Source organism: Triturus cristatus, chromosome 1_1 (genome assembly GCF_964204655.1).
Source record: "Triturus cristatus chromosome 1_1, aTriCri1.1, whole genome shotgun sequence".
NCBI lineage: Eukaryota > Metazoa > Chordata > Amphibia > Caudata > Salamandridae > Triturus > Triturus cristatus.
The window spans coordinates 1177531382-1177556147 of NC_140579.1; the positions used below are offsets into that span (position 1 = coordinate 1177531382).

At 50.4% G+C, this 24766-nt stretch overlaps 1 long non-coding RNA gene across 1 annotated transcript in view; it reads left to right on the forward strand.

Annotated features, from left to right (window-relative positions):
* The window catches only part of LOC146871814 (uncharacterized), a 76783-nt gene that overhangs the window by 25887 nt on the left and 26130 nt on the right, over positions 1-24766 (forward strand). Inside the window, exon 2 of the long non-coding RNA XR_014981109.1 lies at positions 1572-1678. This is a non-coding gene — a long non-coding RNA (uncharacterized LOC146871814). The remainder of the gene's footprint in view (positions 1-1571; positions 1679-24766) is intronic.

The window sequence follows — 24766 nt, forward strand, 5'->3', positions numbered from 1 at the left end:
CTCGTCTACAGTCTCCCTCGTCTGCCCACCCCATCCGCACTAATTGAGGCCCTGTAACATATACCCTATGTAAGAACTTTAGTTGGACAAGTCGGAGACGAGCTGGTATTGCCACCACTCTGGGAGAGGAGATAGCCTCCTGCCACTCCGAGAGAAGTCATTGAGATGGATGACGTCCATCTCAATGACTTCTCTCGGAGAGGATCCGAGATGATATTGACCAGCTTTTTGTATATCAGTGAAATGGTACTGTCAGGAATATGGCCGTCTAATATTCTATCTTCTAGTGGGGATGATACCGGTATCGTGACCCCGGGCTGTAGGTGAGTGCATAATGCGTGTCTGACCAGCGTGTAGCTGAAGCGTTCCTTGTCAGCAAACTTGTACTGGTGCTGCAATGCGGTGAATGACTTAATGTCTGATTTTTCCCCAGATCGCCTATATGGGAAATACCTATGAGATCCCACTTGTCGAACCCCTTACTCCTCCACAAAGTGCCCAGTTGTTCGGAATCTCATAGAAGTGTTGCAAGCGTTAGCTTACGCCCCCAACAAAGGCATTTAGTGGCCGCATGCCAGACGTGTATTGCGTGTTTAGTAGGGCCCGTAAGTGGATAGTGCCGGGGCCTGGAGTAGAGGGCTCTGTTAAAGTTCCCTCCAGAGAGAAGCCATCTATCCATGCTATAACCTGGGTCTCCAGGCCGGGCGTAAGTGCAGTGGTTAATGGAGGACAGGTGAGCCGCCCAATAGTACAATTTGATATTGGGAAGGCTAATGCCCCCGTCATACCAGTTCAAGGAAAGCTCACCTAGAGCGATACGTGGTTTGCCGTTCCACAATAGATCCCTTTGGAGGCTCTCTACTTCTCTGAAATAGAACGCGGGTATCGGGTCCAAGGAGTTCTCGAGGGCATACAAGAACCGGGGTAAAGACATCATTTTGAAGAGGGCAGGCTTCCCTAGCAGGGAAAGGGGGAGCGACTTCCATCTATCAATATCTTTACGTAGCATAAGCAAGGGGGGGCGGAGGTTGTGAGAGTAACGGAGAGAGGGATCAAATGAGAGGAAAATACCATTGTTTGTCCATTTTCAAAGTCGGTGGAGGCATACAGCACCAGAAGAAATGACAGCTTGACAGTGGCCAAACTCCTATTAAGAGAGTTCATACCGCGTTTCGGTTTTCCAGTAACTATTGAATCAGACCGAGGGTCTCATTTTAATAATGAAATAATTAGATTAATGCGAAGCCTTCAAAATTGAACAAAAGCTGCACTGTGCTTACCGCCCAGAGGCATCTGGAGTGGTAGAACAATTGAATGGCACAATTAAGTCAAGGCTGGGAAAGGTGTGAGCATCCACCCCACTGGAATGGCCTGATGCTTTACCTCTTGTTCTGATGGGACTTAGAAGTATTCCAGACAACAATACTGGATTGAGTCCCCATGAAATAATCATGGGAAGAACAATGAGGCAGGCATGTATACCAGGACACAAGCTGTTAAATATAACTGATGATTTGATACTGGAGTATTGCAAAGAGTTGGCTGACGAAGTATGTTCTATATCTCACCAGGTTGGAGAAGACACAGTCCACGGGCAGCCGAACCCAGCGCACGATCTGAATCCCGGTGACTGGGTTGTAGTGAAGAATCAAACTTGAGAATCGTGCCTAGCACCAAGGTGAGAAAAACCACATCAGGTTATATTGGTTACAACAACAGCAGTAAAATGTGCAGGTTTGCCTAATTGGATTCATGCAAGCCATACTAAAATAGTACCAGCACCAGACAAAGAAGAATCTCAACCAACTCAAGCAGGAGAAGGGGCGGAAGGTTATACAGCTGAAGGATCACGAATAATAAATCCTGAAGTTGTTGAGAAGGAACAACCACGCACCAGTCAAGATGACTGGATCCCAATAGTTTAGATACCTGAAGAAATTTAAAGGACAAGGAGCCAAACTAGATTAGCTAGTCATGAAAACAGCGAGGACCAGGTAGGAACAGAAGAACACGCTCAGGTAAGTGAAACCACGATTGTTAGGGAACCTGAGCAGGACCAAATAAGGAAAGAGCAATCTACTCAGACAGACAAAGTTGAAGTTACAGCCCCAGTGTCTGAGGAGGGACAGATAGGTCTTAGAAAAAATGTTCAGGCAGAAGAAAATTACGAAACAGAAAGACCTGAGCAGGACCAGACAGGTGAAGTCAAACAAGTTAAGGTAAAGAAAGAAGAAAAGCCAATTAGAACTGAACTTGAACAGGGTCAGATTAGGGAAGAAGAACTCATCCAGGCAGAAGACATCAAAATAAGAAGCCCTGGACAAGGCCAGGTAGAGAGGAATTCAGAAAACGAAAATAAACAAGTTGTGCAACAACTTAGTGAAAATAAAAGAACACTTGAAGAAAGTGAAAGCGCAGTGCAAGCTAAAAGAATCAGGAGAGGCGATAATTGGCCTAGTGTCATCAAGAGAGTGAAGTACCATTTTAAACCCATAACAGAGGAACCAGAACAAGTAGACGAAGTATCCAGTCAATCTGGACCGTCAACTGAAGTGCCAAAATGTAGAAGTCGAAGATTGAAAATAATAAATAACAAATTCAAGGGTCCCGAATGGATATATGTTATTCTTGAAGATTTCGAAAATTTGAAGATAATTGGAGAAGATGATGAAAGCTTAAATGCTGAACCAATTGATGAAGTGAGACCAACCTAAAAATAATTTCCCTTTATATTCAGTCACAAAGTTAAATACCAAAGTAAAGAAGTGAAATCTTCTTATCCCAATTGCTAAATGGCTGACAATAGAGCTGCTGGAAAACCGAATTGTGTAAAGAAATGTTGTAGAATATGTATAGGTATTATATTTTTAGTACTCATAATATGGTTAGTACTAACTGTGGCCATTCCTTATTTGATGGTTCCAAATGTACAAAAAAGCACTAATACCCATGGAAAGGTAGATACCATCAAAGGAGACAAAGTAGAATCAGAAGCACCAGATGAGTTAGATTCACATCACACTGTTAATAAAAATGATACAGATTTGAATGTTTTTACCAACTTGTTAGTACAATATGTAGAAACCATGGAGGTTTGTGATTGTTATGTATGTATGAAATTACCCGCATCCGTAGCAGAAGGAGTAACATATCATCATTTACCATTGACATATGGTATTTCATGTAGCGTTTCAGCTAGTTTATTTTATAGAACAGGGAAATTGCAGTATTATTATTCTAATGTAGATGTAATTTTTCTGAGTTTCCTATGCAAAAAAGCATGAACCCTGTCCTTAGTACGAGAGACTCACAGATTATGGGTGAATATTCTCTAACAATGAAAGCAATAGATATAGCCGAAGCACACAAGCACAATTTAACTTGTAAATTGCACGAAGAAGAGAAAATATTTTTGAATTTAGTTGAGGGAAGGAGACAGGATTTTCAAAAGAGAGCTGCTGAACCTAAACCTCAGATACCTAAATGGGCTGATGAGGAAGAGCATTATGCAAATGGTAAGACTCATGCTGCAATGTGTTTGGATCTTGAAAAGAAGGGAAAAATCTGTCTTCATAGGTTAAAGACTGAATATCAATCAATCAATCAATCAATCATGGTATTTGCAAAGCGCACTACTTACCCGTGAGGGTCTCAAGGCGCTGAGGGGGAAGGGGGAGTTGCGCTTCTGCTCGAAGAGTTCTTCTGAAGGCGAGTAGGTCTTCGGTCTGCCGTAGTTGGGTAGGTAGGGTGTTCCACGTCTTGGTGGCGAGGTAGGAGAAGGATCTGCCGCCGGAGGTTGTTCGTTGGATGCGGGGGACGGCGGCTGGCGGGTGGGGGTGTGGAAGCTGAGTCTGCTGTTCAGGTAGGCTGGTCCGGTGTCGTGGAGTGCTTTGTGTGCGTGGGTGAGGAGTTTGAAGGTGATCCTCTTGTCGACGGGGAGCCAGTGTAGGTTTGTCAGGTGGGGGGCGATGTGGCTGCGGCGGGGGACGTTGACGATCAGTCGGGCGGAGGCATTTTGGATGCGCTGTAGTCGTCGTAGGTGTTTGGCTGGGATTCCGGCGTAGAGTGCGTTGCCGTAGTCCAGCCTGCTGCTGACGAGGGCCTGTGTCACCGTTCTTCTTGTTTCGGTCGGGATCCACTTGTAGATCCTGCAAAGCGTGCGGAGGGTGTTGTAGCAGGAGGAGGAGACGGCGTTGACCTGTTTGGGCATGGAGGGAGGAGTCGAGGATGAATCCTAGATTGCGTGCGTGGTCGGTGAGTGTCGTGCTGTCCCGAGAGTGGTCGGCCACCATGAGTCATCCCAGGCCAAGGGGTTGGGTCCGAGGATGAGGACCTCCGTCTTGTCCGGGTTTAGTTTCAGCCGGCTGCGCCTCATCCAGTCGGCGATGGCCTTCATTCCGTCGTGGATGTTGGTTTTGGCGGTGCGTGGGTCCTTGGTGAGGGAGAGGATGAGCTGAGTGTCGTCGGCGTAGGATATGATGTTGAGGTTGTGGTGGCGGGCCACTTGTGCGAGGGGGGCCATGTAGATGTTGAACAGCGTTGGGCTGAGGGAGGAGCCCTGGGGGACGCCGCAGATGATGTCGGTGACTTGGATCGGAAGGGTGGGAGTCGGACGCTCTGGGATCTGTCGGAGAGGAAGGATGTGGTCCAGTCGAGGGCCTTCTCTTGGATACCGGCTTCTTGGAGGCGAGTTTCTAGAGTGCGATGGCAGACCGTGTCGAAGGCGGCCGAGAGGTCTAGGTGGATGAGGGCTGATGTTTCGCCGTTGTCTAATTGGCGCCTGATGTCGTCTGTGGCGGCGATGAGGGCAGTCTCGGTGCTGTGGTTTTGTCTGAATCCGGATTTGGACGGGTCCAGTATGTTGTTGTCTTCGAGGTGGCGGGTCAGTTGCATGTTGACGATTTCTCGATGACCTTCGCCGGGAACGGGAGCAGGGAGATGGGCCAGAAGTTCTTGAGGTCCTTGGGGTCCGCCTTGGGCTTCTTGAGGAGGGCGTTGATTTCGGCGTGCTTTCAGCTTTCCGGGAATGTCGCTGTTTGGAAAGAGATGTTGATGACCTTCCGTAGTTGGGGGGGATGGCTGCGTCTGCCTTGTTGAATATGTGGTGTGGGCACGGGTCTGTCGGAGATCCTGAGTGGATGGAGTTCATGACCTTGCGTGTCTCGTCGTCGCTGACGTTGGACCAGGAGGTAAGGCGGTTGGCGTTGTTGGTGTTCGGAGGAGGGGTGGAGTCTGGCGTGGTCGGGTCGGTCGTGGTGTTAAAACTGTAGTGGATGTCAGCGATCTTGCGGTGGAAGAAGATGGCCAGTGAGTCGCACAGTTCCTGTGAGGGCAGGATGTCGTTGGTGTTGGCGCTGGGGTTGGATAGTTCTTTAACGATGCGGAAGAGCTCTTTGCTGTCGTGTGCGTTGTTATCCAGGCGGTCTTTGAAGGAGGACCTCTTGGCTGATCTGTTGAGGTGGTGGTGTCTGCGGGTGGTGTCCATGTGGGCTGCGTTGTTGACCGTTGTACATTCGTGGAGCCATTTCTTCTCCAGTTTCCGGCATGCGCGCTTGGAGGCCAGGAGCTCGTCGGTGAACCAGGTGGCTCTCTTGCTGGCGTGGCTGTCGGAGGGTTTCTTCAGTGGGGCGAGAGTGTTGGCACAGTCGTCGATCCACTGTCTGAGGTTGCGGGCTGCGGCGTCTGGGTTGGTGGGGTCGGTGGGTGGGTTCTGGGAGAGGGTGGTGAGCAGCTGGTCTTCGGTGACTTTGCTCCAGCCGCGGCGAGGCAGCTGTTAGGTGTGGTGGTGCGTGGTTGGTTTTTTGAAGGTGAAGTGAATGCAGCGGTGGTCGGTCCAGTGGGGTTCGGTGGTGTGGTTGAAGGTGACGTGGGTGCTTGTGGAGAAGACGGCGTCCAGCATGTGGCCGGCGGCGTGGGTGGGTGCAGTGACGAGTTGTCTGAAGCCGAGGTTGGCGAGGTTGCCGATCAGCGTGGTGGAGTTCATGTCGTTGTTGTTCTCGAGGTGGAAGTTCAGGTCCCCGAGGAGGATGTAGTCCGTGGAGGCGAGTGCGTGGGTGCTGGCGAGGTCAGCGATGGAGTCGCTGAACTGGGCCCGGGGTCCGGGGGGTCTGTAGACGAGCGTTCCTCTGAGGGTGGTGTTGGGGTCGGTGTGGATCCGGAAGTGCAGGTGTTCGGTGGCGTTGAGGGTGTCGTCTACGTGGGTGGTGACCTTGAGGGTGGACTTGTGGACGATGGCAATTCCTCCTCCGATGCCGTTGGCGCTGTCCCTGCGGGTGATCTTGTAGCCTTCTGGGTTGGCAATGGTGATGTCTGGAGCAGAGCAGAGGAGTCGTTCCACCACGTTTTGGTCAGGAAGGCTGTGTCCGGGGCAGTGGCGTTGAGCAGGTCCCAGAGCTCGATGACGTGTCTGCGTGCGGAGCGGGTGTTGAGGAGTATGCAGCGGAGGTGGTTGGGTCTGGTCCTTGATGGTTTGGTGGTTCTGTCGCAGGTGAAGCTGCAGCTGCGGCAGGAAAAGGGTCCGTGGGTGCGTTTCGGGGCGGCCTGGTTGCAGCGTTGGTCTCGGCCGGTGTTGAGAGCGTGGAGGGAGTCGGCGTCGTAGCTGAGGCTGGGTATGGTGTGGTGGGGTGTGCGGGATCCAGGGGTTCTGGTGCGGGGCGCGGTCCAGTCGCGGACGGGCGCAGACAAGCTTGCCTCTGGCACTCCACCGGCGTGCCAGCGGCGCGGCCGCGCAGCGTCCTGCATTAAAAAGGGGTGGAGGGAGGGAGGTGTAGCTGGGAGGCGGGTGGCGGGAAGCGAATGGGAGAGGAGGGGGGCGGGGCCGCAGGGGACGCAGCGGCGGGAAAGGAATGCGGGGAGCACAGCAGAAGGAAACAGGCCACAAATTTGATAAGAATACGAAAAACAGTCCCTAAGGCAGCGCACAGAGAAAACAGGCAACAAATACAATAAAAGTACGAGTAACAGTCAGTAAAGCAGCGCACAGAGAAAACAGGCAACAAATACACTACAAATACGGGAGACAGGCAACAGATCAGACCGAATTCTTACCGCCCACCACTGGGCCACCAGGGATGAGGCGCAGGCGGGAGCCTGCGGGTGGAGGAGGGCCTCGACTTCCCGGCAGCAGCGAGGGGCAGCAGCCAGAGGACACAGCACCAACAGGGAATGCTGGGGCGGTGGGGGGAGCGTCCCGGCCTGAGAACAGGTCAAGGTTCGCACCCTCATCGCGCAGCGTCCTGCATTAAGAAGGGGTGGAGGGAGGGAGGAGTAGCTGGGAGGCGGGTGGCGGGAAGCGAATGGGAGAGGAGGGGGGCGGGGCCGTAGGGGACGCAGCGGCGGGAAAGGAATGCGGGGAGCACAGCAGAAGGAAACAGGCAACAAATACGATAAGAATACGAAAAACAGTCACTAAGGCAGCGCACAGAGAAAACAGGCAACAAATACAATAAAAGTACGAGAAACAGTCAGTAAAACAGCGCACAGAGAAAACAGGCAACAAATACAATAAAAGTACGAGAAACAGTCAGTAAAGCAGCGCACAGAGAAAACAGGCAACAAATACACTACAAATACGGGAGACAGGCAGCAGATCAGACCGAATACTTACCACCCACCACTGGGCCACCAGGGAGGAGGCGCAGGCAGGAGCCTGCGGGTGGAGGAGGGCCTCGAACTCCCGGCAGCAGCGAGGGGCAGCAGCCAGAGGACACAGCACCAACAGGGAACGCTGGGGCGGTGGGGGGAGCGTCCTGGCCTGAGAACAGGTATCAATATAACAATATGTTTATTGGTTCCAGTGAATGTGAACATAATTTCTTAGTAATTGGGGGATGGGGACTGAAAGGAGGGACGGATCCAGTATTTCCTGGAATCTATTATGTGTGTGGCAATAAAGCCTATTTTAGGCTGCCTGACCACTGGTATGGGAGTTGCTATTTTGGAATAGTATTCCCTAAAGTTTATCATATAAAGAGAATCACTGGAAGCAATTAAGGCAATAATGAACTAACACGTGTGTAAAAAGAGCTAGCTACATACAGTATCCAGGGGAAGCTTTCCTAAGTGTATTACTAACAAGTAACCCGAGTGTCTTAATATGGCCGCCAAAAAATGCGGGAACTTCATTGCGCATGCGTCTACTGCATCTACGTAGTATGATGTATTCTGTCGCTTGATGGGAAAACTTTGCAGCTGCGCAAGAGCTTTAAATATGGACGCTTGAAACTCACATATTAACGCATATGCTACTGCTTGAACTAAAACTCGTAGGTTCTACTAAACACTAATGCAAAAGATTTAATTAAGTAAATGGGGATAGAGTAGAGATAAGAGGTATACAGTGAAATCGTGTATTTTTCTGACTTTATTATTAGTTCGCGATTGGGCCTCGGAGGGTAACTGAAAATCCCTGCCCACTTGATGTTCACGCAGGTGCACAAGAACCTACTGAAAACCCTGTGACAGCACAACTTGAAACCCAGCCAAGGCCACATTGAACTGAGACACCTGGGAAAGGGAACTGTTGACCTGAACACAGGAAGAAAAGAAAATATTGTTGCAAAAATGTATTGATCATTGTTAGACCTGCCAGCCCTTTGGCTGCTCCCGCCTCATTTTATTTTCTTCCCTTACCCCCTCATTTTTTTTTCCCTGTCCACTAACTTCTTTTTGGTGTTGATGTAGAGGCTCTGGGCGCCCCATTCTCACTATCTGAGGGAGAGGCGCAAGGTGCTTCACTAAAAAAAATGGAGGAAGGGGGAGAGTTGTTTCACAAAATGGTGGTCCCAACTGTCGCCTCAGAGCCTGGGCCATAGACTGCCATGAGAGGTTCCGGAACCTTCCGGACCACTCTGGCCAGTCAGGCCCCAGGTTATAAATAAAGGTGAAGGGGGGTCGGCCATTTTAGGAGGTAGATGAGCTGTGAGGTAGACAGGAGTAAGGCACCTGAGTGGGGAGGTGGCTGCGCTAGAGAGGGAATTGACAGGTCTTAGAGTCTGCGTGACTTCCCTCATCAGCTGATACCACCCTCGACCTCTTGACCTGTCCCTGACTCCAGCCACTGATTTGGGGAATCATCTCTATCTTAGAGGCTTCTGTTTAGTCAGAATCCCGGAAGGAAGACCAGGTGAGGAGCCACCGTCCTGGACTACACCTCACTCCTCCCTGTTGTTGCCTGAGACTTTGAAAACATACAGGCCAAACGACCAACCACCGTTCTGGACGGTTCAGGAGGTGACTGTGCCCAAGTAACAAACGAGTGGTTGGCTTACTTGTCCGTTCCGGTGCGTACCTTGCACCCTTAATTTCAGCCCCCCCCCCCTTTGAGGAACTGGGAAGCGCTGTGCCAGCTAAGCGCTATACTGCCAGAACTTACAACTGTCCCCCAGCGCTGTGCCAGCGAAGCGCTGGGTAGCCCTACTACCTGATAGTGCTCCCCAGGGCTGAGTCCGCAAGGCGCTGTGTGCCCCAGGAACTGGATGTGCCGCTCGGCGCTGTGGCGGATAGCGGACGGTACCCAAGATTACCACCGTGGCCCCTGCACTGTAGAAGAAGAAGCACCACGCGTGGTAGACTCACCGCCGCTGGCCGGGTCTCTGCGTGCCTGTGCTTTGCCCCTGAGGAGCGCTGTGACCGAAAATCACCGCCGCAACCCCGAGATTGAGAGATCACCTAATGTCGCGGGGGAGTGGTCTGTTGTGAACCGGGAGGTCTGTTGAGAGGGTCGGGGCTCCCTGGTGTGGGCCGGCGAGGGAGTGACGCGTCTGAGCAGCTGAGGAGAGACGCCGCTAGGAAGAGAGCGTCGTGAGGCCTTGAAGCCGTTTCACCAGTAACTTGTGACAGGAGCCGACGCCGAAGCGCCGCCCCCCTGTTGCCAGTAGTAGTAGGAAGCTGCGCCTCCGCACGCTGCATTGCTTCAGGCGGCTGCGTCGCGCCTCCCAGCTGCTGCGGAGGGGGAACAGGACCGCGCCTGGCCTACGGAACCGAGTAGGGACCAGGAACGACTCTGCGCCAGTGTTAATTGGAACGGGAGAGCGAGGTTTCTTCCCGTGACGAGACTCACAAGCCGGGAAGTCCTTGGGGGAGGTGGTCGGTGGGTGTGCCCCATTTCCGCCCCCCTTGGTTGCAGAGATCTCCCCGTGTCAGCACAGTGAGCCCGTCTGTCCCGAGGAAAGTGGGAACTCGACTCAGGCTCCGCCGACCTTCCCGTGAGGAGGACTACGAGGTTGACAGTAAGCTGGGTATAATCAGAAGGGAGGAAATGCACGGGGGTTTATGAACTTAATGCCAGATACTAGGGTAAAAGAAATTACCAGTGCCATGAGGTACACACTTGCGAGGCTGTAGTAAATATATTGGGAACTCCCAGAATAGAGCTAGAAGTAAGGTTCAAATGTATTAGTCTGGTTCCCAGTAACAGGGAAGGTTTATGGGTAATGCTCAAATGGATTAGTTTGTCTACCAGTTACTGAAAAGCTTCAGGTGCAATGCTCAAATGTAACAGGTTGATTCCCAGAAACCAAATAAATCACCAGTATAGCGCCTAAGGTTTAAGATTGATCATATGCGATAGACTAAGATTCAGGAAGTAAAGCGTCTAGTGTAATCAACTGACTGAAGAGCCACTTGTGGGCCTGTTGGCCGTCTGAAGTTCTGTACTAAGAAAATGTTACGTGGGGCGATATATGTGGGGATTTAATTTGGCATACTAGAATCTAGGCGCTGGATTGACACATCTGATAGTATTTAGGTATTTGCTATACTGTAGTAAAGAAAGGAATTATACTGTTGTTCTGAATACCATGAAATGTTTAATCCTGAAATGTGATGGATAACGTAAATTGAGAGCACTTAAAAAGGAAAGATAAAACTTCTTTTCTAAACCTTTCCACTGTTTCGGTGTAGCGTCATTTTTGAGTGGTGAGGCGCTGAAGTGTGAGTTGGGTGTGATGCAAGCACGACATGCAATTTTGGAGAAAAAGCCTTTCTGCCTGAGCCAAGCTACCCCAAGGACGTCAGGTCCAACAAGTTGGTGTTAAGCGGTGGGTCTGTGCTTGCGCCACACCCTACACCTGATTGTTGTTTTTTTTTTTTTTTTATTGGAGTTTTCTCCAGGTGGTCTTCCTGATTGGAATTTTTCGAAATTGTTCTGTCCTGTGGTGTGACTTCTTTTAAAAGGAAGGGTCTCCTAACGTGAAGTTCTTTTCCGCAGTGTTGGGGCCCACCTGGCAGGATGGAGTTTGAGTGTAGGTTGGAAGAGTATACCGTAACCCAGCTAAAGGAATTCTGCCAGGAGAGGGGGGTATTTTTCAAGCAGGGGGCAAAGAAAATAGAACTCCAAACTAGCTTGAGAGCCTGGGTTATGGCCCACCCTAGAGGAAAACGGGAGGAGGAGGGGCCAGGACCGGACACCACAGAAGGGACAGAATCCCTTTTCCCCCCTGAGAGCGGCAATATGGATGTAGGACCTAGTGCCCCTTCAAGAGCGGGTAGTAGCGCTTCGGGGGGAAGCCTGTCTTCAGCTGATTTAGTCGACAGGAGGGAGGAGAGACAATTCAAAATGGATTTAGCCCGCTTGGAGAAGGAGAGGGAGGAGCGGAGGTTCCTCCATGAGCTCCATTTGAAGGAATTGGATCTCAAGGCCCTACAGTTTGGAACCCCCAGCAGTCCCGTTGGTGGCAGCGTACACAGAGAGATCACCAGGGAGCCCAGACCCTATCTGCCAAAGGATGTAGTCGCCAGTTACGGTGTCGGGGATGACATTGCTAAATGGTTGACTGCCTATGAGGTCTCCTTACGAGCCCATGGGATCCCCAAAGTTCAGTGGGGGGGTGGCCTATATAGGTATATGCCTCCGGTGGGGAGGGACGCCCTTTTAGCTTTGGAACAGCGAGAGCAGACCAACTACCCCACCATGAAGGTCGCCTTGATTAGTAAGTTTGGGCTGACCCCTGAGAAATATAGGCAGAGATTTCGGGGTAGTCAAAAGCTGGCCACCCAAAATTGGGTGGACTTCCTGGACTACGCCAAGAAGGCCTTGGAGGGCTGGGTACAGGGCAGTGAGGTGAAAGACTACGAGGGGTTGTATAACCTGATTTTAAGGGAGCACCTCCTCGAGAAAAGTTTTCCGGAACTGCGTCAACACCTGGTGGACAGCAAGCTAACTAATCCTAGGAAGCTTGCAGAGGAGGCGGATATCTGGGCAAGTACCCGGGTATCCTCAAAAGGGACTGGAGGGAATTTCCAGGGGGCTGGTCAGGGCGCCCCCTAGAAGAAAGAGGGGGGAGACAAAAAGAAGGAGTTCTCTAAAGGCCCCCAATAGAGTTCGCAAGGAAGGGGATTAGGATTCCCTCCTTAGGTCGGCCCCCACAAACCCCCTTATCCTGACCGTGGTCAGTAGCCTAGGGTTGTCCGTTGTTATGAGTGTGGTGAGATTGGGCACTACAAGGGGGATGCCAAGTGTCCCAAGAGACCACACCCTCCCATTGGAGGAAAGACCCCTGGGGTGGCGAGCGTAGTGCTCGGGGAGGAGTTGCCCCTAGATAAGGGAGGTGAGTGGGCAGGGCTAACATTAGTGTCCCTAGGGGATTGTGAGATGGTTCCTAAGATCCAGGTGCCCTCAAATACTACTAAGTACAGGCAATGGGTCACCATCAATGCCCAGAGGGTGGAGGCTCTGAGGGACACAGGAGCCAGCATGACAATGGTAAGGAGTCAGCTGGTGTCCCCAGAGCAGGTGGTTCCCAACGTAGTCCACCCGGTTGTGATGGCTGACAACCGAGAGGGTCACTATCCGGTGGCTCAGGTTCCCTTTGAGTGGGGAGGGGTTGCAGGTCCTCTACGGGTTGAGGTAAGCCCTGCCATGCCGGTCGACTGTCTGTTGGGAAATGACCTTGAACATACGGCATGGAAGGAGGTCGAGTTCAAGGCCCACATGGAAATGTTGGGAACACCCGAGTGGACTTGTGCCAGCACACGGTCCGTGACTGCCCGAAGAGGGGGTTCACAGAGGTTGGAGCCTGGGACAAAGGCCCAACCAGCTGCCAAGAGGGATAAACGGGGACAAGGAAAGCCGGCCCCGGCATCTGCACCTCAGAAGGTGGATGGGGCAACTGAAGTGGTCCCGGAGTCTACAGAGGGGGAGGTGACTTCCCTGGAGGGCTTACCTACCCCTGCGGAATGGCAGGTGGAGGGAGGACCTACTAGGGAGGAGTTATGTCGGGCCCAGAAAGAGTGTCCTACCCTTGAGGGTTTGCGGCGGCAGGCCGAGGCCCAGGCAGCGGGTAACGATTCGGGGAACTTCCACATATATTGGGAAGATGGTCTCCTCTATAGCGAACCCAAGGCTCCGGTGCATGGATCATCCCGGGCCTTGGTGGTTCCCCAGCGTTACCGAGCCTTTCATTTAGGACTGGCTCACGAAATACCCTTGGCAGGACACTTGGGACAGGACAAGACTTTTGCTCGGCTTCTCCCTCATTTCTACTGGCCTCAGATGAGGATTACGTCCGACACTTTTTGTAGGACGTGTGTAACCTGCCAAGCTAGTCGGAAAACAGGGGTGAAGCTGGAGGCTCCCCTGGAACCACTGCCTGTCGTTGGCATCCCCTTTGAGAGGGTGGGCATCGACATTGTTGGGCCATTAGATCCACCAACGTCTGCCGGTCACAGGTTCATCCTGGTTCTGGTGGATCATGCCACCCGGTACCCAGAGGCTATTCCTCTGAGGACCATGACTGCACCTGCGGTGGCACGGGCTCTGATGGGGATTTTCACCCGGATGGGGTTCCCCAAGGAAGTTGTGTCGGAACAGAGGTACCAACTTCATGTCGGCATATATGCGGGCTATGTGGAAAGAGTGTGGAGTCACTTACCGGTTCTCTACCCCTTATCACCCCCAGACCAATGGTCTGGTGGAAAGGTTTAACAAAACCATAAAGGGCATGATCAGGAGTCTGCCCGAGAGCCTGCGGAGGAAATGGGACGTCCTCCTACCTTGTTTGCTGTTTTCCTACAGGGAGGTACCACAGAAGGGAGTGGGCTTCAGCCCCTTCGAGCTGTTGTACGGACACCCTGTGCGTGGACCCCTCAGCCTGGTGAAGGATGGATGGGAAAGGACTCCCAGAAAACTTCCCCCGGATGTGGTGAGCTATATGCTGGCCTTTCGTAGCCAAATGGCTCGGTTGTGGAAGCAGGCTTCCGAAAATCTAGAAGCCAGCCAGACGGTCATGAAGGAATGGTATGACCGAAATGCTCATCCGGTGGAGCTGGAGCCCGGCCAGAAGGTGTGGGTTATGGAGCCTGGAGAGCTTAGCGCCCTCCAGGATCGCTGGTCAGGCCCCTTTGAGGTGATTGAGAAGAAGGGCAATGTCACCTATGTGGTGGACCTTAAGACCCCCAGGCAGCCCCATCGAGTGCTCCATGTCAACCGCCTCAAACCCCACCAAGAGAGACCAGAGGTCACTTTGATGATGGTGACTGATGGATCAGAGGAGGAGGACAGTGAATCTCTTCCTGATCTTTTTGCGTCCCAGGAAAAGGATGGATCGGTGGAGGGAGTGATCCTTTCACCATCCCTAACTCCCAAACAGCGGAGGGACTGCCGCCAGGTTTTGGAGCAGTATGCTTCCTTGTTCTCACTTATCCCGGGAAGGACTCATCTGTGTACCCATGATGTGGACACAGGGGACAGCCCACCTGTGAAGTCCAAGTCCTACCGTTTATCGGATAAAGTGAAGGCTAGCATCCATGGAGAAGTCACCAAGATGCTAGAGCTGGGAGTAATTGAACCGTCACGCAGTCCCTGGTCCAGTCCGGTGGTACTGGTACCCAAAGCTGCCCCGCCGGGCACTACCCCAGAACTCCGGTTCTGTGTGGATTACAGGGGACTGAACTCTGTGACAAAGAACGATGCTCATCCTATCCCGAGGGCGGATGAGCTCATTGACCGGTTGGGAGCCGCACAATATCTGAGTACCTTTGACCTTACATCCGGGTACTGGCAGATCTCCCTGACAGATGGAGCAAAGGAAAGGTCAGCCTTCTCCACACCTGAGGGTCACTACCAGTTCTGTGTGATGCCCTTTGGGCTCAAGAACGCCCCTGCCACTTTTCAGCGGCTGGTGAACCAGGTCCTCTCTGGGATGGAGGCCTTTTCGGTTGCGTACCTGGATGACATCGCTGTCTTCAGCAGCAGCTGGGAGGATCATTTGTGTCACCTTCAGGCTGTCCTTCAGGCTTTGCAGCAGGCGGGTCTGACGATCAAGGCCATTAAGTGCCAGATCGGGCAGGGGTCGGTAGTGTACCTAGGTCACTTGGTGGGTCGGGGCAAGGTGCAACCCCTCCAGGCCAAGATTGAAACCATCATGGCCTGGAAACCCCCCAAGACCCAGACGGAGGTCCGAGCCTTTCTGGGCCTCACTGGCTACTACCGACGCTTCGTCAAGGGATATGGAACTATCGTGGCTCCCTTGACTGAGCTCACTTCTAAAAAGCATCCTCGACGGGTAATCTGGACCGAGGGGTGTCAACAAGCCTTTGACACCTTGAAACAGGCAATGTGTGCGGCACCTGTCCTCAGGGCCCCTGACTTCTCCAGGGAGTTCATCGTCCAAACGGATGCGTCGGAGCATGGCATCGGGGCAGTGCTGTCGCAACTCAATGAGGAGGGTCTGGATCAACCTGTGGTTTTCCTGTCTAGGAGACTACTCCCCCGGGAACAGAGGTGGAGTGCGATTGAGAGGGAGGCTTTTGCGGTGGTGTGGGCTCTGAAGAAGCTGCGGCCATACCTGTTTGGCTCGCACTTCCTGGTTCAGACCGACCACCGGCCCCTCAGGTGGCTGATGCAAAAGAGGGGCGAGAATCCCAAGTTATTGAGGTGGTCCATCTCCCTACAGGGAATGGACTTTAGGGTGGAACATCGCCCAGGGGTGGACCACGCCAATGCTGACGGTCTCTCCAGGTATTTCCGCCTTAGTGAAGAGAACTTCCAAGGGATTGGGTAGCTCTCCCCACTTTCAGCTGGGGGAGACGCGTGTTAGACCTGCCAGCCCTTTGGCTGCTCCCGCCTCATTTTATTTTCTTCCCTTACCCCCTCATTTTTTTTTCCCTGTCCACTAACTTCTTTTTGGTGTTGATGTAGAGGCTCTGGGCGCCCGATTCTGACTATCTGAGGGAGAGGCGCAAGATGCTTCACTAAAAAAAATGGAGGAAGGGGGAGAGTGGTTTCACAAAATGGTGGTCCCAACTGTCGCCTCAGAGCCTGGGCCATAGACTGCCATGAGAGGTTCCGGAACCTTCCGGACCACTCTGGCCAGTCAGGCCCCAGGTTATAAATAAAGGTGAAGGGGGGTCGGCCATTTTAGGAGGTAGATGAGCTGTGAGGTAGACAGGAGTAAGGCACCTGAGTGGGGAGGTGGCTGCGCTAGAGAGGGAATTGACAGGTCTTAGGGTCTGCGTGACTTCCCTCATCAGCTGATACCACCCTCGACCTCTTGACCTGTCCCTGACTCCAGCCACTGATTTGGGGAATCATCTCTATCTTAGAGGCTTCTGTTTAGTCAGAATCCCGGAAGGAAGACCAGGTGAGGAGCCACCGTCCTGGACTACACCTCACTCCTCCCTGTTGTTGCCTGAGACTTTGAAAACATACAGGCCAAACGACCAACCACCGTTCTGGACGGTTCAGGAGGTGACTGTGCCCAAGTAACAAACGAGTGGTTGGCTTACTTGTCCGTTCCAGTGCGTACCTTGCACCCTTAATTTCAGCCCCCCCCCTTTGAGGAACTGGGAAGCGCTGTGCCAGCTAAGCGCTATACTGCCAGAACTTACAACTGTCCCCCAGCGCGGTGCCAGCAAAGCGCTGGGTAGCCCTACTACCTGATAGTGCTCCCCAGGGCTGAGTCCGCAAGGCGCGTGTGTGCCCCAGGAACTGGATGTGCCACTCGGCGCTGTGGCGGATAGCGGCCAGTACCCAAGATTACCACCGTGACCCCTGCACTGTAGAAGAAGAAGCACCACGCGTGGTAGACTCACCGCCGCTGGCCGGGTCTCTGTGTGCCTGTGCTTTGCCCCTGAGGAGCGCTGTGACCGAAAATCACCGCCGCAACCCCGAGATTGAGAGATCACCTAATGTCACGGGGGAGTGGTCTGTTGTGAACCGGGAGGTCTGTTGAGAGGGTCGGGGCTCCCTGGTGTGGGCCGGCGAGGGAGTGACGCGTCTGAGCAGCTGAGGAGAGACGCCGCTAGGAAGAGAGGGTCGTGAGGCCTTGAAGCCGTTTCACCAGTAACTCGTGACAGGAGCCGACGCCGAAGCGCCGCCCCCCTGTTGCCAGTAGTAGGAGGAGGCCGCGCCTCCGCACGCCGCGTTGCTTCAGGCGGCTGCGGCGCGCCTCCCAGCTGCTGCGGAGGGGGAACAGGACCGCGCCTGGCCTACGGAACCGAGTAGGGACCAGGAGCGACTAATTTTAATTGGAACGGGAGAGCGAGGTTTCTTCCCATGACGAGACTCACAAGCCGGGAAGTCCTTGGGGGAGGTGGTCGGTGGGTGTGTCCCATTTCCGCCCCCCTTGGTTGCAGAGATCTCCCTGTGTCAGCACAGTGAGCCCGTCTGTCCCGAGGAAAGTGGGAACTCGACTCAGGCTCCACCGACCTTCCCGTGAGGAGGACTTCGAGGTTGACAGTAAGCTGGGGATAATCAGAAGGGAGGAAATGCACGGGGGTTTATGAACCTAATGCCAGATACTATGGTAAAAGAAATTACCAGTGCCATGGGGTACACACTTGCGAGGCTGTAGTAAATATATTGGGAACTCCCAGAATAGAGTTAGAAGTAAGGTTCAAATGTATTAGTCTGGTTCCCAGTAACAGGGAAGGTTTATGGGTAATGCTCAAATGGATTAGTTTGTCTACCAGTTACTGAAAAGCTTCAGGTGCAATGCTCAAATGTAACAGGTTGATTCCCAGCAACCAAATAAATCACCAGTATAGCGCCTAAGGTTTAAGATTGATCATATGCGATAGACTAAGATTCAGGAAGTAAAGCGTCTAGTGTAATCAACTGACTGAAGAGCCACATGTGGGCCTGTTGGCCGTCTGAAGTTCTGTACTAAGAAAATGTTACGTGGGGCGATATATGTGGGGATTTAATTTGGCATACTAGAATCTAGGCGCTGGATTGACACATCTGATAGTTTTTAGGTATTTGCTATACTGGAATAAAGAAAGGAATTGTACTGTTGTTCTGAATACCATGAAATGTTTAATCCTGAAATGTGATGGATAACGTAAATTGAGAGCACTTAAAAAGGAAAGATAAAACTTCTTTTCTAAACCTTTCCACTGTTTCGGTGTAGCGTCATTTTTGAGTGGTGAGGCGCTGAAGTGTGAGTTGGGTGTGATGCAAGCACGACATGCAATTTTGGAGAAAAAGCCTTTCTGCCTGAGCCAAGCTACCCCAAGGACGTCAGGTCCAACAATCATAATGTGAAATGCTGGTGGGAATAAAGCTATGGGAAAGTAAATTAAGGGGCAGAAACATAGAACAATGGTCCACAGTAAAATTATTACTTTTAATATGGTGTGATGACCTCACCTCCTCGCCCTGACCAATCAGAATAGGGGAAAACTCAAAAATTGCAATTTGGGGGGGGGGGGGGGGGTACATGAATATAGAATAGTATAATTGAGGTAAGTTAGCTAGAGACTTTGTCAGACTTAGTTATCAAACAAAGGGATCCACCTCTAAAGAAATGGGGAAAGAATATATAAACCTGGGTATAAGTCACTAAGGTGGTGATGTGTGCGTGTCCCACTATGGTTGGACACACACTGTGCTTTCCGGGTGTGTGAGGGGTATTTAAACAAACACAGTGTGTGTCCAACCATAGTGGGACACGCACACATCACCACCTTAGTGACTTATACCCAGGTTTATATATTCTTTCCCCTTTTCTTTAGAGGTGGATCTCTATGTTTGATAACTGATTCTGTATGGAGGACGTATCCACCTCCAATGCCCGTGTAGGGTTTTTCCTCTGCACTCCCTAATCTTGTTATTGATAACTTTGTCAGACTTGTCAGATCCGCTATTCCGACTCGTCACCGACCCAACGTATATGCTGCTACTCTGTCCGAGACGATGTCTCAGACCCTGCTGCTGCCAGAAACTCTGCTCGAGAAATTGAGATACGGATCACTAATCTAATCATCTAGAAGGGGATTTTGGAAGAGGGACACCCGAGGAGAGTGGTATCAGAGAGGGGTGCGACGCTGGCGTTGCACTTAGAAGAGGTCACCTTCTCAGATCCGAATCTGTCCAATTCTCTGTCTGCATCCTGTCCTGGCAGATCCTATCTGGCTTATCTTCAAAGAGTTGGGTTCATCTATCACCTTAGGTGAATATAAATCTGTGAAGACTGTCATTGTACCTGCTCTCTCTCTTTTCCTTTTTCAGGTACCGTCTTCATTGATTATTATTATGATTATGTTTTGTTTGACTTAATTTTGCCTCTTGTAATAATGTGTTTAAGCTGTGATTGATTTTGACAAAATTATTAATTTAGATAAAGGTTTTCCAAACTTTCTGAGGTTGTGGTTATTTCAAGTAAAAGATAAATGTCATTTTCTTCCTTAAACTACCTCAGAAACCTGATTCATCGAGAAAGGAGATAAAATTGGTAAGACTTTGTAAAGGTAAAATGAAAATTGCAGGTAAAACTCCAAAATTTATATCAGCTGGGTTTGCTAGCTCATTTGTGTGAATGATTTGGGCCCAGGTAAGTATTTAGGTATGTGTGTGTTTAACCCGAGCTGGTGACCCGCGCTCTATCACAGTGGCACTGTGGCCACTGCAGTGTTGTCAAATTATATAGGTGATTTTTCAATATCAAACTGGGGGCGGGGAGCCCCTTATCCCTGTCCGCGTTAGGATCAATGGCGTCCTCACTAACGCACTGGGACAGTCAGTAGTAACTCAGGCGGCCGTGATCAAAATCTGATGGCGTCATATTTTTGTGCCTCACGTGGCAAGGGCTGCAGGCCTCGTTCCGGTTATCTGGCTCAGTGGCACCACCTTCTATAGTAAACACTATGGGGCTTATTTACAAGCCCCTTGCGCCGCTGGTACCTGACTTTTTCCTATATTAAAAGTGACGCACCAGCGGTGCAAGAGACTTGTAAATAAGCCCCAATCAGTGTAAGCATACCTGTAGCCGCACTAGCAAACCGTCGAATGGGCTCTGAGGCTGGCCATCAAACCCTGCTACGTCATTTACTACTCTAGAGACTGAGTGAGTTCAGTGAAATAATGGTCTCTAACATATCCGCGGACCAAACTATGTTTCTACACTAAAATAGCTGAAAACAGGCTTTAAAGTGATTAAAACGATTCTAACCGCCATGGAGACGCTCAGTCCGTCAAGGCAGCACTATGAGGACTGACTCTCTTCACAGGCAGTTGGTCTCACGCTTTCTCTTTCTCTCTCTTTGCGTCAGTCTCGTTCTTTCTCGGTCTCTCTCCACAGTTCCCTCTTTTTTTCTTTCTCTACCTCGTCTCTCGCCGTCTTTCCTTTTCGTCTTTTCTTTTTTTGAGTGCATTTTCTCTCCTTCTCTTCCTTTCTCTCATAAAAGCAATCAATTAGCATTGAAAGGGCAAATGGCTGAAGCAGCCCCACCCAAACAATATTTGACCATCTGGCCCTTGAATTACATGCAGATTTCGGAAGTCGGTGCAACAACCACGGCAATACACTGCTTTGACTGAAATTCCAGTTGACCAAGTTACAAATGGTGTTTACTCAGGGCTTTAAGTGGGCCAGGTCTCACCGGTGCTGAGCACAGGTAGTTTTTTAAAGGGGGCCTCGAAATGGGTCTCTATCGGGCTCTGTTTTGTACCCTGGCACTTTTTTACGGACTGCAGTGACAGCGGGAAAAAATGGACCACCTGTGTCAGGGCACAAAATAGAGCCCAATAGAGACCCATTTCGAGACAGCAGACACATCGATGTGCACGTGCTCACACTGCTCACTTCTCAGGAGTGGAGAAGTTACGGCATGACATCATGCCAGGGGAGCCTTGTAGGGGAAGGGAAATCCTTTAAAGACAGTCATTTTCTCTCTGGATTTCCCTTCTCTTTTTGAAACTCAGGTGCAGCAACATCATTGTGGTGTCACCAGGGCTTTAAGTGGATGCTTTTTCAATATTATATACAAGCCATAGTTGCTGCTTATTTGTCTTATGCAACGAACAACCATTGACAAAGCCAATTGTCATGAGTTGTTGTAGGTGCAGGGCTTTAAGTGGGAAAAAAAACTGGGGGTGCTCTAAAAGGGACGGAGCAAACCTCTTAAAGGGGTGTGGCCTGTCCAAGTAGGGGTGTGGTCTAAATCAAGATCACTAGCATTGTGTGCTTAAGAAAATCATACATTTTTATATCATTGCACAGTATAATGAATATCCTGAGGCACTGCCATCCATCTACCACACTGCATCAATGCATAGTGTAAGTCATATTCTACCTAACTGCATCACTACTCAGATAACCCTCAGCACTGCCATTCTTCTGCTTCACTGCATCACTACATGGAACACAGAATGCTCCTAGGAATTGCTACCCTTCTACCTCACTACTTAGAATAAGGCTACCCGGGCATTACCATCCTTTTACCTCACAGCACTGAACTGGGAAGCGCTCGGTTCTTTTTTTAATACACCAGGTTTGCAAAACCCAATTTCTGACGGGGGAATAACCACGGCAGGCATAGCAGAATAGTGGCCCAATTAAAGGTACAAATTAACTTTGAATTCTTATATGCTACCGTGTCGAACAAGTCTGAAAGTGTTTTAAAAACAATAGCGCTGACCCGGGGCTCTTCACGACCTTAAGCACACAGTTGGCATGAAAATTGCCAGATTCGTCCTAGGTTACGAGTGTGATTTTGAACCGGTGCTGGATTTTCATCAATTTGAACAAAGCATGCCTGGACCTGTAGAAGCTTTTTCGCCAATAAAACATGTGCCTGCAAGTCCCACCTTTCAGAGTGTTGTACACTGAAAAAGAGTGGCTGAATTTACCCTTATGACATGGAACCAGTCGACTGCTGTGTGCAGAATAATTTTTGCTTTTGTCTGCCACTCCCCCCGAACTAGCAAAAATATAAATCCCTCTCCAATTTTGCCTTTATGGATACATTTCATAAAATATGGCAAAGAATACTGATCTAACACGATGAAACATAAAATCACATTATTTAGATTATTTAGATTACTATACAAATGCTAAACCTTTATTTTTAAATAAGCATTAGTAACATTTAGAAGATAAGTACCTCCCTAATGGCTCTGCGCACACACGTACGTATTTGCTTTGACATTCAGCATACAATTAAGTTTGGTTTGTTTTCTTTTTTGCTACTGTTATGATGTGGCCATCGGCCATCTTGATTACCATTCTAAAAACGACCGATGTGTCTGCAAGAACTGGGAAGCAACATGCACGTGTAGGCATCACATGCATGTACATAGAAACATCACAACACATGACGGACATTTTTTTAACATTTTATTTTACCATGTCCACATCACCGTCAGCCATGCTGGAGTGCTAAACTAAAATAAAAAAATGTGTATTATGCAATAAAAAGTGATGCTTGCAGACATATAGGTCTTAGCAACTGTCAATCCCTCAGTAATTAAATAAACAAGCATTGGCCTAGCCAATAGGCCTCACCATTGGGACCTTATAAGTGTTTTAGCCATGCAACAGTTGATGTTGTTGCACCAAGGATATTGTGCAACATAACTAAATACTTATAAGGTTCCAAAAGCAAGACCTATTGGCTATGCCAATGCTTGTTTTGTAATAGCGTTTGACATAAAATATTGCAAAGAAATTCGATTGCTTGATCTTGTAAAGTCCCGGTGATGCTATATACGCAGCATACCATAAAACTCGCTATAAACTTAAAGCGCTTGTACTAGACAACATTCCCCATAGAAATGATCTTACCAATAGGAACCCCACGCATTGTACCTGTCCGAAAAACTTGATCCCCAATGACAGCTGTTTCATAGTCTAAAACCCATGGACAAAGCTCTCCATGGACAAGCAGGTATGTACTACTGATATAGTAGGATACTATATCAGTTATATAGAAAACCCAACTCCCGAATGCAGCACACCTAATAGTAGGCAAAGGGGCATCTTCTTGCAGAACCCCTCAAGGCTTGGGTAATGATTAGTGATGGGCAGGCCACCACATTCACAGGGAGAGCCGCACCAGTGGTCTGCTTAGTCTTAAGAGCCGAAGTCCGCGCCACGCCATCGTAACCCCAAATCCTCCCGGACAATCGCGGTTCACTTCCGCCTCTGATGGAAAATCATTGCAGCGTCTTTGTCTGGTCACAGGACGAGGCTGCGAGCTAGGTAACTGATACTGGAGACCAGGGGAGGGTGGGCCTGACCCCCCCCACCCCGGGGGCCTCCATGCAACATAACCTGATTAATGCGCTGCAGCTGTACGCACAGACCTCACCTTTGTGTTCGGGAATTCAATTCTACTTGTGAAAAGTAAAACCTGTCATCTATATTTCTCCAGTTCACCAGGGTATGAGACAGTGTTACTAGCTGGGGCTGCTAGTAGTATATGAAAGGTCTACAATCCTGCTGCTTCCACGTGTGTTTTGCAGGGCATCATAACTGCGGAAGGGGGAGGGGCGAGGGACAGGGGGCTGGGCACTGTGTGGAATTCAATGAAGAATTTATATTTTGTACTTACCAATTCCAAGCGATCAAAGCATATTGCTTTCAGTGCTGATATCTGTACTGCTTTGTGTGTTTTGTTTTTACTCAAAAAGCGATAACTCATCATCTGAAATGAACAAGCATTGGCCGCGCGGCAGTGAAAGTGACGCGGCCGCGAAAGTGATCGCGCACTGCGCTTAATGAGCATGACGAGGAAAGCCAGATGGCGCCTCTGCTCATAAGCGCGCGCCCGCGCGCGTAACCGCAAGCTCGAGGTCGGCCATTGTAGCATTTTCCGAGCCCACTTACTAAAAGTCTCGCCAGAGCAGCGCATGCGCTGGCTCAGGCGAGACCTAAAAAACAAATCTTGCAGACTGTGATGGGGGAATGGGCGGAGGAGCACTAAAAATAGCAAGCAGGGGTCCAAATCAAAGTGTAGGTCGATTTCAACTTCTAACTTCCTGGAGCTGTTAGGGCTGGGGAAGGATCACGCAGACTAGTTCCTCTCTCTGCGCTTCACTTGTTGCTGGATTACACTGCAGCCTTGACGCTCAGTGTGAAAGGTCAGGGCAGGGTCGTGCTGGAGCTGCCTGCCTGTGGCCATCTCTCCTATTCATCCCAGGATGTCAAGGCTGGTACCATGACGTTGCTCCTGCGCTGCTAAAAGAGAAGGGAAATCCTGAGAGAAAATGGCTCTCTTTAAAGGATGTTCCTTGACGTCATGCCTTGACCTCCACTACTAAGCAGTGAGCAAAATGAGCATGCGCACATCAATGTGCATGCTCTCACTGCAGACCAAGAAAAAAAAGAAAAAGGACTACCTTTGCGAGGCCCGAAAATAAAGACCCGTATCGAGGCCCCCTGAAAATAACGGCCGGTACTCAGACCTGGACAGACCCAGCCCACTAAAAGCCCTGTGTAGGTGTAATGTTACTTGTTGAATCATATATCTGGATACAATGACAGTGTTGGAAAACGAGGCAGCATCTGTGAGGCCTGCAAAAATAACATGACTACATTTGTCCTTC